This window comes from Mercenaria mercenaria, chromosome 15 (assembly GCF_021730395.1).
Source record: "Mercenaria mercenaria strain notata chromosome 15, MADL_Memer_1, whole genome shotgun sequence".
NCBI classification, from domain to species: Eukaryota; Metazoa; Mollusca; class Bivalvia; order Venerida; family Veneridae; genus Mercenaria; species Mercenaria mercenaria.
In genome coordinates this window covers 63608446-63624885 of record NC_069375.1, presented here as the reverse complement: position 1 = coordinate 63624885, position 16440 = coordinate 63608446, and positions in this window count along the sequence as shown.

Below are 16440 nucleotides of genomic sequence, written 5' to 3'. Positions count from 1 at the left end.
CATAGAAAGCCAAAGGAATAATATGATTCATGATTAATTAATTAGTATATAATTAAACGAAAGTTCTTATAATAAGTTCTTTCCTTAGATAGTCACTGGTTCCTTTATTTCTTGCATGCAAATTCGTGTGTATGTTTAATGGGATATTCTGTCAAAACATTGCAGTCATCTGATTTTCCTTGAGATGTCTTTTATAATTTGGATATTAACAACTTTCTTAATCAAACAATGACGTCACTTTTATGAATATGGATGAATGTGTATTGTCATAGAAATATATTTACTTTTTAATTACTTTTTAATCACTTTAATGGAAAAGTATAACGCAACGTGATATTGGCTCTATCTAATGCGATTGTACAAGTTCTCAAATATTTCGTCAAACGATATTTTCATATAACTAGGTAAGATGTGGGAAATGACAAGGTGGGGCTTTATCAATAATTGTATTAAAAGGGAAAATTCAATGACTGGCGTCTGTTCCGCCTTCAAATTTATACCAATGCAATATGTCGGAATCCTAAGGCGGTGCTCGATTGTTGTTTATTCCTGATTATATGTGTGCGTTTGTGTGTTTGTAAGTCTGTGTGTCTTGGGGGTACCCTACAATGTTGTCATATCTTACTTGTCCGTTAGTCTATGTTAGTTAGTTTTGTGTGTTTCTCTTTTGTACACGAGTGTATGCGCTACTGCGGTTAACGTTGTAGTGTAACTCTGGTAAAGAAATGTAGCATTCCCTTTGTATATTCATCCTTGTTCTACTTTCCCCTTTAAACCCCCCCCCCCCCCCCTTTCTACCCCTTGCCTATTCCCCCCCCCCCCCCCTCTATCTTTATGTTGCATAAAATGAAAATGCCCTTTTTGATGCAACCCGTCTGTAATATTTTTTCGTCACAGCTTCTTTTTGTTGTGGGCCTACCTTGCAGACGCGAGGTTCTGAGGCTGTGTTTATGGTGTTCTGTGCTTCCGAGAAATATACCCTTTCCTATTATCTTTATTAAAACAAAATACAAGCCTATTTTTCCTTTGTATCTTACTTTATTTAGAGCTATTTCAATGTAACTATCGGTTTATGTCCAGCTATGAATACAACTTAAGCTAGACCGCCCTTAAAGTTCCTATGACCTTGGTTTTCCTTAATATTGGTCATAAGGTCGTAAAGTACGTGTAATGCTTTTTGTTTCTATGTGGTCTTTGATGCATCCTAGCGCTACTATTAGACATCTGCGAATTAAGACGAAGTGGACTGTGGACACCTGGGGGACCGATATTTCAATGGCACCATCTCATTTAATTGTCTTACGTGCAGTAGGAAAAAACATACGTATAGAAGTGATAAAGTCCGGCTTATTATGCCACCACTTTGCGGCTGGGGATATAGACTTTGCATTTTCTGTCCGTTAGAGAACAGTTTTGTTATACATATATAGCCAAAAGTATTTGACTTACCGTCATTACACTTTATTGAAATGCTCTTCAGCATCCAAGACAATAAAATCCGTAAAAAATCATTTGGAAGCAAAGAATGCAACCAGGAAGAATAACAGCGGACTGAGAGGTAGTGAAATGTGCTCTTACGACCCCTAGCACCGACTTAAGCGGAACTCTATTACACATATGTTGAATAGACTCCATGGTCCCAAAGGACCAGAAATATAACAACACTGACTCCAAGTATGGGGAGACCTTTTACAGCTGTCAAGGTCAGCTAGACTTAGTGTGATTGCCCTGTCCGTCGTCAATTGTCGTCGTCCGACACAAACATTTTCGCTTAGGTTACTATTTTAACCCAATCGTACAGCGACTTGGCCAGGATGTTTGCTCAAGAGTTTGAAACTAGGTCAAATGTAGGACACAAGGTCTCTAGATGGTGAACTATTCCACAGTGACTTAGATTTTAATCCCAGATGACGCAATATTAAGATTGATCTAGACTTATGAAGATAAATATTTTGACTACATTCCGTGTTTACAATTTTTAAATGATTATAAAAACATTGAAACAGTTCTAGTGTATACATGTTTACCATTCTGTTCAAGCTGAGATCACATTTAATGCATTCTACGCGTGAACAATCCAATTTCCGAACTGATAAAAGAGCAGAGCTCATTAAAATAATCAAAAGGCAATTTGCGTATCTTTGAATATCATTAATTTAATTACATCCTACAACAACAATTTATTTTCTAAAGCTGATACCTTTTGTTGTTTGATGCTGCAACAATTACGAAGTATAGCTGTTCTGTGAAAATGTAAATGATGCGCCTTCTGATTATCGGTATTCTACAGTATGCTTCTTTTTCAATATTAGATGAACATATTATTAATCATTCTTGGTAATTTAAGGAAAATGTGCAATACAAAAACGTCAGAATACTTTTGGCTATTTTGACATGTGTTATTCAACTAAAATAAGATTGCTGAGACGAAATTGTTTTCATTTTATTCCATTCAATTGGCATAGCATTGTTAGTACTCTATCTATGGAACACCGGAAGGGACTATAGAAATGCCCTCCTTTCGTCCGTCCGTCCGTCCTGACGTCCGTCAGTCCATCCCGCAAATCCTGCGATAACTCAAAACGTGGTCAAGCCAGTTTCATAAAACTTGGTATTTGAATAGAGGGCAATATGTAGATTATACATGTACCTGACATATGTATGTAGGTCAAAGGCCAGGGTCTTTCTTGAAGGTCAAGTAAAAATTAATCCTGCTCCATGAATTTATATGCATCACTGGATTATCTTAGTGCTACACACAAACTTTTCCCATGATGAGACAATGTGTCAACACATGAACTATGCTTGTCGGTTAAAGGTCAATGTCACTGTAAAGGGCAAGTACAAAATTGTTTCTGTTTCATTGCTTTTAATTGTATTGAAGTTTTTTAGTACTATACAGAAATTTTCTCCATCATTAGACTATGTGTCGAGCACATGACCCATGGTTGTCGGTCATTGGTCACTATTAAAAGTCAATTAATACATATGTCACTATATATATTATATAGTAACAAAAATGAATGTGTTTTCAGCAGGTTATTGTTTTCACGCACTGATTATCACTTATCACCTCGGGCCATTATTTATTTTCCGGGCCGATTATCACCTCCCGGCCCGGCTCTGTCGTGTATTAACCTCTGAATAATTTACTTTCATCGGTATGGGACTTCTGCATTGCCACTGCAATACTCGATCACTTGTTATCTTATGATAGAACAAAACTGTTTCTATCTGAAATAAAATAAATTCAACAAAAATCTGTTAATAGATATTGCATTTCCATTAACTATTTTGGTTATCCTTTACAATTTCGAAATCGTTATTGCTCTTTATTGGAGATAGCGTGACAATATTTTTAATGGATGTCACGGAAAAAAGCGTTCCTCCACAAAGATTGGCGATTGTTTCCTATTCCACAAATGTGTATTTGGATGCCACAGACAAAGTACTCCTTCACAAATACTGGCAGCTTTTTCGTATTCGGTCCATCTGTATGAACATGTCCATAAATTGTATTCTAATACCTTGCATATGAATTATCTCCCTCCCACAGAAAAAAGCGTTAGTTTAGCACCGGTTTGACCTCATATGGGAAACAACATCACAGATGAACAGTAGCGTCTTATTTATGCAACTTAATGTAACAAAGTGTACTACAGATAGAGGAAACATCTAATACCTATGTCTTGAGCATAAGTTGACAAGTTATCTCATATATAGCAATTTGATAAAATCTAGATTATATGTGGCGGTTCAGTTTCAATTGTTTTAAAACAAGAAAAAATCGAATAGTACGGGAATTAGCGAAGTTGTTACGATAAGTCGTTATTTGTTCTAGATGTGACATTTATCTATTACATAATGATAATCGATTTGAGTGTACTATGAGATAAACAAATACGTAGTTTTCTCTGTTAGATAAACAGTTACAGCTATTGTGTATTCAGACCAAAATTTTGTCTTTTTAGCTGATGGGAATAACGTTAATACAATTTAAGCATACCATTGATTATAAGTATGGCGTGTAATGTGTTGCATTATTATATCTTCTGTAATTATTGCTTATCTTTATATAGATATTAAATGCCTAAAATATTTATTGTAAAACAGAAAAATTTTCTTAATGTTTTCATATATTTTTTTCTATCATTTGAAATATTTGTTGTAAAACGAAAAAAAAACTGAAATGCGACAAAATATTTATCCAATGTTTTTTAAATTATTTTTCAATCCTACATTTATTGCTAAATACAAATATTTGTTCAATAAAACAGAAATATGTATTGTATATCACAAAATATTCAAAAATTTGATATTTTATTCAATCCTACACAACTTTTGTTCGATGCAACAATAATAATTTTGTGTTAAACGTAAATATTGATTCTTAAAAATTCTTTTTTCAAAAGAATTCTGGGTAAATTGCTTTTTGTGGACATCACTATTCTGCGGCCATTGTACCAAATTTGCGACCAACTGTGGCGCATTTTATTATGCTCCCCGAAAGTGGGGATGGGGAACTAATAGTCGCCACATTGTCCGTCTGTCCGTCCGTCACACTTCTTGTCCGGAGCATAACTCAAAAAATATTGAAGGAACTAAGTTGTAATAGAATGATAGAGCTCATTAAGAGAAAGTTTAATGAATAGGAACCAGAGCTCTAAGTAGTTCCATGTTTGAATTATCTCCCTTTTTGTAAAAGCTTGTCCGGAAGTCTAAAACTATGAAAGAGATTGGCTTAATACTTTACATATTAATAGAGGTCAGTGAGAGAAAGTGCAGTGTTAAGGAACCATAACTCTAGCTAACTCCGTTTATGAATTTTCTCCCCTTATGTGAAGTTTGTCCAAAACATAATTTGAAACTATAGAATGGAATGACTTGATACTATACACAAATATAGAGGTAATTGAACGGAAGGTTAATAACCAGGACCTATAATTCTAGCTGACTACATTTTTGAATAATCTCCCTGTAGGTAAATTGCTTGCTAAGAGCCTAAGTCCAAAACTGTGAAAGGGCTTGACTTGATAGGTCTGTTAAAGGATATGCAGTGTCAAAGAACCAATACTCAAACTAGCCCCAATTTTGAAATATCTCCCCTTATGTGAAAAAAGCTTGTTCAGAGCATAATTTAAAAACTATATGGAGGATTAACTTATTACTTTACATATTGATAGAAATCTACTGTGAGGGTGGGGTGGGGGGGGGGTCACATGATCAAAAACATCTCTAAACCAAAATAAATTTATGAATAATATGCGATAGTGTTGAAGCAACTTTTGCTGTAAATCTAAAATATAGCCTATCATCTGGTACTTAGATGTATCCTAAAACTACATAAATTTCAATCACAATTACTTTCTGATTATCTGGAACACTTCAAGAAACTGAGACTTCTTATTTTCTTTAGTGTTTGTAATTACAGGATATCTGTCATTATTGTCAATTACATAATATTTTAACAACTTTCATTACTCATATGTTAGGCTATGTTTAAATTTCATATCTTATCCCGATAGGAAATTTATTAATGTTCTTCAAAAAATAACTTTCGTTTAGAGATTATTTTGATCATGTGATTCCCCACAATATTTTCTTAATGTTTTCATATATTTTTTCTATCATTTGAAATATTTGTTGTAAAACGAAAAAAAAAAAACTGAAATGCGACAAAATATTTATCCAATGTTTTTAAATTATTTTTCAATCCTACATTTATTGCTAAATACAAATATTTGTTCAATAAAACAGAAATATGTATTGTGTATCACAAAATATTCAAAAATTTGATATTTTATTCAATCCTACACAACTTTTGTTCGATGCAACAATAATAATTTTGTGTTAAACGTAAATATCGATTCTTAAAAATTCTTTTTTTCAAAAGAATTCTTGGTAAATTGCTTTTTGTGGACATCACTATTCTGCGGCCATTGTACCAAATTTGCGACCAACTGTGGCGCATTTTATTATGCTCCCCGAAAGTGGGGATGGGGAACTAATAGTCGCCACATTGTCCGTCTGTCCGTCCGTCACACTTCTTGTCCGGAGCATAACTCAAAAAGTATTGAAGGAACTAAGTTGTAATAGAATGATAGAGCTCATTAAGAGAAAGTTTAATGAATAGGAACCAGAGCTCTAGGTAGTTCCATGTTTGAATTATCTCCCTTTTTGTGAAAGCTTGTCCGGAAGTCTAAAACTATGAAAGAGATTGGCTTAATACTTTACATATTAATAGAGGTCAGTGAGAGAAAGTGCAGTGTTATGGAACCATAACTCTAGCTAACTCCGTTTTTTAATTTTCTCCCCTTATGTGAAGTTTGTCCGAAACATAATTTGAAACTATAGAATGGAATGACTTGATACTATACACAAATATAGAGGTAATTGAACGGAAGGTCAATAACCAGGACCTATAATTCTAGCTGACTACATTTTTGAATAATCTCCCTGTAGGTAAATTGCTTGCTAAGAGCCTAAGTCCAAAACTGTGAAAGGGATTGACTTGATAGGTCTGTTAAAGGATATGCAGTGTCAAAGAACCAATACTCAAACTAGCCCCAATTTTGAAATATCTCCCCTTATGTGAAAAAAGCTTGTTCAGAGCATAATTTAAAAACTATATGGAGGATTAACTTATTACTTTACATATTGATAGAAATCTACTGTGGGGGTGGGGGGGGGGGGGGGGTCACATAATCAATAAAAATCTCTAAACCAAAATAAATTTATGAATAATATGCGATAGTGTTGAAGCAACTTTTGCTGTAAATCTAAAATATAGCCTATCATCTGGTACTTAGATGTATCCTAAAACTACATAAATTTCAATCACAATTACTTTCTGATTATCTGGAACACTTCAAGAAACTGAGACTTCTTATTTTCCTTAGTGTTTGTAATTACAGGATATCTGTCATTATTGTCAATTACATAATATTTTAACAACTTTCATTACTCATATGTTAGGCTATGTTTAAATTTCATATCTTATCCCGATAGGAAATTTATTAATGTTATTCAAAAAATAACTTTCGTTTAGAGATTATTTTGATCATGTTATTCCCCACAGTGGAAATCAGAGGGAGGAAGTGCAGTGCCAAAAAAATAAAAACTTTAAGTTACCTGTTGTTTATGCTGCACAATTTCTCACTGATTTCTATCAATATGTAAAGATCAAGTCACTCTTTCTTAGTTTTTGACACGCACCAGACAAGCTTTTTACAAAAGGGGAGATAATTCGAAAATATGAACACCTTTTAAGTAATATTCCCTTATCACTGCATTTCCTTTAAATGAGCTCTATTATTGTGTGAATTAACAATTTAATACCTGTAATACTTTTTGACTTATAAATGCTCTGGACAAGAAGTGTGACGCACGGACGGACGGAAAGGCGAACAAGGTGGCGACTATATGCTCCCAAACCGTTCCATTCGGAGAACATAACAAAATGCGCCGCATTTGTTCGCAAATATGGTCGCAAACTTGGCCGCATGGCCACAAAAGCAATTTACGTACTTGCAGAATTCTTTTGAACAAATATTTTAAGCAGATAGAATCAATATTTGTTTCACACAAAATTATTATTGTTGCATCGAACAAAAATTGTGTAGGATTTAACAAAAATATTAAATTTTTGAATGAATATTTTGTGATATACAATAAATATTTGTATTTTATTGAACAATATGGTGACATATTTCTACCACTAGTTAATTTTTAAATAATCCGCAATAAGTAATATTTAGTGAAAATATTTTAGCGCAAAATTTCGCGTTAATGTTCGAAACTGGCACGAGATGCTTGGTAGTTATCACGATGATATTCTAAACTTCCCTCTGCATTTTTCTGAAAATATAATCGCAATAATTTTTTTCAGATATTTTCATTTTCTGAAAACTTTTAAGCGCAAAATTCCGTTTCTGCAACATCACAGCTGCTAGATAGCTATAAATAGATTAAGATGATATCAATACAGTATCTACTGCAGTTCAGTGTTAAAATTACAGGGATTCAACTGTGTTCCATCTGTGCTATTTATAGATCTCTAAATGGCAGCTCTGGGCATTAAATGCAAGCAAAATATCGAGATAATATTGTCAAAAATATTTCCAAGAAACTTTTCAGAAAAGTTCGAAATATCACGATTTCTGTTTTTAGCTAATAATAATACAGTTGTGGGCACTTAAGCAAAAAGTATCGAGATAATAATGTAAATTAACGGAATAATATTTGCAGACAATTTTCGCCTATTGAGAGAATCTTTTCAGAAAACTTCGCTTTATCACAATAGTTCTTATAATTATCGCGATAGCTACCCAACTATCTCGTGACAGAAATATACACCATAGAACAAATATTTTTTATTTTGCAAAAAATAATAATATTTTGTAGGATCGAATAAATCATTTGAAAACATTGAATAAAAATTTTGTCGCATTGCAGATTATCCTTTTTGATTTGTTTTGTTTTACAATTATTATTTATTAAGAAAGAAAAAAAATATATATGAAAACATTGAAAAAAATTGTTTTACAATTATATATATTTTAAGACATTGTATAAAGATAAACAATAATTATAGAAGATACAATATTGTAAAACATTAAACGCCATATATAAGGCAAACATACCATTAATATTCTGATCGCTGAAATTGAAAATTATAGTAGCTATAATTATACAATATTTTGCTATTGAAAATACAAGAAGTTGCAAGAATATATACATTTGTCTAAAATAAAATCCCCGTTTTTTTGTGTTTGTCTTTTTTTTTTTTTTTTTTTTTTTTTTTTTTTTGTTCTTTTTTCATTTATATATCTTCAAGTGAAGATAATTTGGCCTCTTACAAAAAGGATTCTGTATTAAATAACAGGTCCTATGGCAGCTGACTTCAAATTTCTTACCCCTCACCAATATGGGTTCGAATGCAGAATTCTTCATGTTAGGAAGTCATCACATATGTAAAAATTATATAATGCAAGGACGTTTGATATATTTTTGCAATTAATAGTTTACATGCCGAGTTAGAAACAAAAACCATCAGTAATTTCTTAATAAGTAGTTTTTAAGTGTTTCCCACACCTATAGAAACCCAAGACTTGAAAAGAATACACTCAGTTCCAAAAGAAAGTGTGCACTTAGTTTTCTGCTATTTTTTCTCGGTTATTTTCATGAAAACTTATAATGTTTGGTACCAAGATTTAAATCAGTTCGTAAACAAATTGGTGTGCATTTTAGATTTTGAGTTATACCTGAGAGTTAGTGTATGAAAAAACAAGAGTTGTCGGAGGACAGCAACGATCGACTATTCAACAGCCTTGTCAATTGAATGAATACAAAAGTCAAAAAAGGGGCATAATTTTGTAAAAATGGAAAAAAGGGTTATGGAACCTTCACAGTGCTTATCAGCTCATAAAGTGAACAAGTGCTTGACGTTTCAATCCTTTCCCATAAGTGGATACTGAAATACAAGCTTATATGTAAAAACTTAACCAAAAACTGCTAAGTCGAAAAGGGGGCATAATCTTAAAAAAAGCAAAGTAGAGTTATGGGACCCACACTGTGCACGTCAGATCATGACAGTGAACAAGTGTGTAAAGTGTCAATCCATTTCCATTAGTGGGTACTGAGATACCAGCTTACATACAAAACCTTAACCAAGAATTTCTAAGTCGAAAAAGTGGCATAATTTTGTAAAAAAAGTAAAATAGAGTTATGGAACATGTGCAGTGTAGGTCAGTTTATCACAGTGAATAAGTGTGTGAAGTTTCAATCCATTCCCACAAGTGGTTACTGAGATACCAGCTTACATACAAAACCTTAACCAAATCGGGACGCCGACGCCGACGCATGGGTGAGTCCAATAGCTATGCGATTCTTTGAATAGTCGAGATAATGAAATAATAACGTCGGGGAAATTTTTGAAATATTTAAAATTAAAAAGTGCGCACTTTCTTTTGGAACTGAGTATACACCATATATATACCTCGTGGTGGTATATTGAAAGAAAACTGCCAAGGCTCTATCATTTTTATTAAGCCTGCTGCATTTGTATTCGTCGGCGCTAACGTAACAATACATGCTTAAACTTGCTTGAAATATCACTAAAATGGCTGCCTTCTCTATCGTAAAATATACGCTATTTTCACTGAAATATAAGACAAATTAGAGACTTAATTTATAATATATTCTTATGCATTATTCATTGTATTATCTCCAATGAGAATAAACTTCAACTCTGTTCTGATGTATGCGCGATTAAAGAAGAAATAAACGGACCGTAAATCAAAGAAAAACGTAATTACATTGCGGTTTCATGCTTTGACATCTCCGCTGGAAATGTTTCCGTGATGAAGAATGATAAATCACGTCATTTTATTTGCTTCATGTAGCTTTCTGAACAATTCATGTTGTATTCTTTTCTTTTTCATTTCTGTTGATAACAGCAGCTTAATGCCATAAATGCATGTCTTAAAACCATATCCTTATAAATATCGCCCTACCAAATAGAGTTTGACATGAAAACGGTTGGAAATAAGACGTGAAATCTAAGTCAAGTTGTTAAGTTTTATGTGAAGGCATGAGTGTGCTACGATAAACAGGTCGTAACTCTTTTATTGCACTAAACTTTTGTTACATAAAATGAGCAAAACGTGCGGAAAGGCATGTTTACTGTTTGAATATATGCATCCAGTTAATGGTTAAAACCACTTAACTTTTTGGAATATTCAATTTTTTTCTGTATATAAACGGCTTAACTGGCAGGTTAATTTAAAATTACATTCAGTAAAAGTGTCATAGAAAAGGTTTTAGTGTAAGCGCGAAATAACATTTCTAGAATGAACGGAAAAATAAAACATTTTCACGTGTGGAGTTCTCACAAAATAGTTTAACTTAACAAAATTTCGTCTTGCATCTAAAGCCAACACTTCAGTCTAATAGTATGCTTTTGTCAAATTTTGTAAGCGTGAATCTTGCAAGACGTGACATGCAACATCGTGCTGTTAAAACATTCATGTTGAAAATAAAACTAATATATGGCATTTATATTTTTAGTATGAAGGTGCGTATAAATATTGATGGTTTTGTGACAATGTACATCATTGTATTTATTTAATATAATGAATAGTTTTGTTGTTTTTTCCAATTCGTTTGTAGTCTATATATTTATATAAAAATATCAAAAATCTAGAGGGTGTTCTCAGTTAATGATCGAAGTTTCTTTCACGGGTGAATATAATACATGTATATGATATTTAGCAAGCTGTTATAGAGTTAGGAGTGAATTTAAAATACTGTGATATTTTCATCTTACATGTAAAACGCACAGATTGTCTTTTTTATTCTATGTCTTCTCTTTGGTTATAAACTCATTACCAAGTTTGAACGTCCATTGCAATGAAAGTGGTTAGAGACCATCAATTGTTTTCCCATAGATATCCATTATAACAGTTTTAACTTGCACAACCTTTCATAAATCGAACAATATAATAATTATATTTTATTACATTCTTTTTTCAAGAATCATACGAATAGTAACTATGATACTGTATTTGAGATTTTTCCGCGTGAATGATATGACCCCTGCATAGCAGAAGAAATCCGTTTCATGAAACATTTTCTAGTGCACGTGAATTTTAGCAAATATTGCCAAAATCTATAATAAAATAATGTAAACTCAGGAAATTTGGATCGATTCAGAAATTATGTTTTTTATTTGTTTCTTTACATTTCTGACCAATGAGAACGGACTTAACATGACCTAATTTCAAGGTTTACTATCATCCTTTTCCCAGTTCTATACAATTGATGATGCTAAAGTACTTAGGGCATAATCAAATAGAGGTACATGGTGCAGAAAGATCGACTATAAAGGCTAAGAATGAAGATCATTATCTATCTTTCTCGTTGATATTGCAAATTAAAAAGATTTTTTAAGGTTATTAGCCCGTTACAAGGACAATCGGAAAATCACTTATTCTCCGTATTTTATGAGTTAAAAGTGGACATAATGCATTAAATAATTGCAGCAGAGTTATGGACCTTTTGCTATTTGATGATGATGATGGTGCAAGAGTTTTGTCTCTTGTGTCATATGAGGTGAGCAATAATGTAGAACAAATATCTTAAGTTTGTACCAAATCCATGTGGCAATACTTTTTAAAGAACTATAACAAAATTAACATCACGTTGTTCCTAGTTCCTATTTCTCCAGACAATTTTTACGAAAATAATGGAATAATCACATGATTGTAGTCACAACATAAAATTGGTTGTTTAAGACATCAAGACATTAGCTTTTTTGTACCATTCTAGCACGAAATGAAAAGGCTCTTATATAATCCAGTTTTTATATCTCTCGATATTGTCGCAATGTCGAAGCACAGCAATTTCTGATGATGTGTTTTTTCTTTAGGAATACTGTTTATAGCAGCAGGAAGAGACTGCGAATCTTTTCTTTTTGTTTCAATATTACATAATTTGTCACATGAATTACAAAAAACAACCAATAGTTGACTGCGTATTGATAAATTTATCTTGTTTTCAGGTAGCATCTATAATAACAATTCTGAAAATAGTAAATGAGCTTCAATATATTCCATCAGAGACAAAAAAATGTTTAGAAATACATAAAATATAAACAAAATAACCAAGTTAAAAATTATCAATTTGTCCGCATGGGCGTTGGAAATATGAAATTTTCACGTTTTTCTAACCGGAATTACATCCGTTGCTTTCATAAAGTAAATTTTGTTCTGTGTCTCATATCTAATAATATGTATTCAAATGATACATATCAATAGAAACATGCACTTTCTACTTTACACAACATTTGTAAAATACCGACAAAACTGCTTCCATAGTACTTGGTTCCCATGTTATAAAGTCAACCGTTAAACTATGATTCGGCATATTTGCGTCATATTGATATTATATGCTTACTATATCAGATTAAAAAATAAAGCTGCAAGTGTAAAAAGTGATCTCCTAATTTACTTTATCTATACTACACTCATGGAAATACAGTTATATATTTGCTGTTGAAGGATAATTTCAAAAGCATTTAAGGTGAAGTGCGACCTTTAAATTTTTTTAAATAGATCTATGAAAAATTAACGGAAGAAAATTGAGGATATTTCTGATTTATTCCAGTTTTCCGTTTGGCCCTTATTTAAGCCACATTTGTTTGGTGCGCTGTCAAACTTGGCCACTAACGGCACTTTTTGGGCATCATTTTTTGGCGTCATTTTCATTGTTTCTGTAAGGTTTTCAGCATATCCCTGTTTTAGCTGGAAGCTGACGGGAATGAAATTGATATATTTTTAAAAGATTTAAAATTTACTTTCCCGTGATATAAATTTCGTGAATGATCTATGACCTACTTTAAGATTATGACGCATTAAAGCCTCAGACTTACACAAAGCGTAACGTAGAGTTTAGCTGGAAAATTGTCCGTTTATCGAGTATAACATTTTTTGGGCCGAGGAATTTTGTTTAAATTTCAATCATAAATGCGCCAATATACTTACTTGCGTTTGATTAACAAAAAATTGTATGTCATCGAATTTGTTTTTTCAGTACCACCGATTTTGTTTCCCCACCCCCGAGCTGAAATGCGAAGTTATTTGGTGGTATTTTTAAAGTTAAGCTAAAATTTCGGACGATTTCGGAAAACTTGTACCATGGAACATGTTGTCGACATTCTATCGTAAAAATATACGTTAACATTCGAGTTTAATGTGTGATTATGATTGAATTACTCCTGTCAGAAAGCGCATCATATGAAGAATGTTTCTCAACTTTATAAGAATTCTCTTAAACCTTGAGATTTACGGTGTTCCGTTAGGACCAGCGCCTACTCCCTGTAAATGGGAAGCACGAAGATACGACGGTACGATGGAGAAGCGTGACAGTACGATGGTGAAAACACGACAGTACGATGCTGACAGTCTGTTGAACTACTCTTCGGAATCAACTGTCGTGCTTCACCATCGTAGTGTCGCGGTCCGCGATTCACCATCATAGTATTACCATCCTAGTGTTGCGGTTTACCATATCGTACTGTCGCGTTTCGCCAACGCACTGTCGCATGTATATTTTTTTACGATGTTAACCTGACAACAAATATTTTTAACGTTCCATGGCTTGCAATCAGAGCTGATTAAAAACATTTTCTTACAAAGCAATTAATAACAATTACATGTGTTATTACTCATTTTCTAGCAAAGTGGTTAATTGTTTAGAAATAACATTCGGTTGGGTGGTATTCGTTTAAATTACACCCTACCGCTTGATATTTATTTTTCAAACCTCATGAAAACAATAGACCAACGGAGACTATTCTTGAACAGTACAATGCAAATAAAGTATATAAACAGAAAAAAAAGAGAGTGAAGCGCGACAATGCGATTGCAAAGCTCGACAGTTCGATGGTGAAACTGCGATGGGGAAGCGTGTCAGTAGGATTGTGACACTACGATGGAGAAGCATGACAGAACGATGGCGAAGTATGACAGTACGATAGTGAAGCGCGACAGTGCGATGGCGAAGCACGACAGTGCAATGGTGACACTACATTGGTTAAGCGTGACAGTGCGATGGTGACACTAAAATGGTTAAGCGTGCCAGTGCGATGGTGACACTTCGATGGCGAAGCGCGACAGTAAGATGGTGAAGCACGACAGTACGATGGCGAAGTAGTACTGCAGCACTTCACCATCGCACTCTCATAATTCGCCATCATTTTTTGTTTGGTTGATTGTTTGATATGACGTTTTTTCCATTACATATCCGCTGAGCTGCAAATTTCTAACTGAGTGTCAATCGTGATTCTCTGCGACATTATTTGTGAAATTAAACACATCTTCTACTGTTACAGTAACTAAATAGTTGAGTGTTACTTTTCGATCAAACCTTGCCGCTTGATACACTTTAAAGAGTGCATATGCATCTTCGACATCACAGTGGGCATGATATGTCTCCTGCAAGAACTCGAGTACACCAAAGTCGGTACTGTTTAATAATTTTATCATTTAAGTTTTCTTTCTAATATGTAATGGAAGAAACATTATATCAAGTCAGCAATCGAGCTCGAATTACAAACAGAAAATAAGTGATGAAAAAGATAGAGTATTTCTTTAAACTAAAAACGAATAAGTAAACAAACTCCGTTAACAGTGGAAGAGTTACAGCCCGGACAAGAATTTTCTGGACACCCTCACGCACAGGAACACGGACGGACGCACGGACGGACAGTGTGATTTTAATATGTCAAGGTTGGCATAACACACGATACAAACCAAAGAATATTTTAAAACTGTTTCTTAGAGTTTTGAAGGATTGTAAGACAAAGTGATGAAATGCCAATATAGTTCTGTAATTTAAAAGAATAACCTTGCCATTTGTTAAAATATTGTTTAGTTTAAAATCAGCTTTAGTCTGACAGTACGAAACAATTATGTAATTTTATATCTTTAAAAATCTCCCTTCACCTTGAGATCAGACAAATATCACCATTAATTGCAACTGAATACTTCGCACAAAACATTGTAACCAAATGTTTTGTAATTAAGTTCCGTGGTGTATAATAATTGACTTTGTCGTTTGTGTGAAATACAGATTACAAGACAATCACCTCAAAGTTACAGAGACTGAATGACAACAAAGCGAATGTCATGGACATTTAAGGGCATCTCGTTTAATAGCTGTAGAAAAACTATACAGGAAAGGAATCAAATAACCTTTTATTCTGAAACTTGTTTAGACAGCAAAACATGTTAAAAGAATACGTGGACGTAACATAAGATACAAGCAACTGCACGATCTAATAAGCGTTAGTGTGAATATTGTCCTTAAAATATTATGACAGTTTCAGACTACTAAATATAATGAGACAAAGGGCAGAGCTACTGTAACATACAGTTGGATATAAACAAGGCAATGTGAAAATTTGGTCTTTAAGCTCCCAATTGGCTGTAATTGCATATTGCATACATGATACAGTATACAAATTAGTTTACAAATTAATTTGAGAATCTCGAAAGCGTTAACTAAAACATGTCGAGCGAGATTTTCAACATTTGAGGACTATTTCACAGGATTTCTTTGCAAAGTTGCAACAAAAAATAACAACAACACATTAAAATGCAAAGAACATCATATCTTGTCATAATAACCATTGATTTCTAATATCTATCTTTATCTTGCCTCCTACAAGTTTCTTGCATTTCTATTGGTCAATAGACGTCACGTGGAGACATGATATATTCTATATCCTGCTAGTGTATTTCAGATATGAATTTTAATTAAAACAAAATGGCTGCCACACTGCTGGCGTAATTGAATCAAGTCAGATTATTAATTACCTCCAGCGATAGTATCGTTTCCGAGAGAAAATTTAGAGTTTTCTTGCCGATTTCATTCTATTTA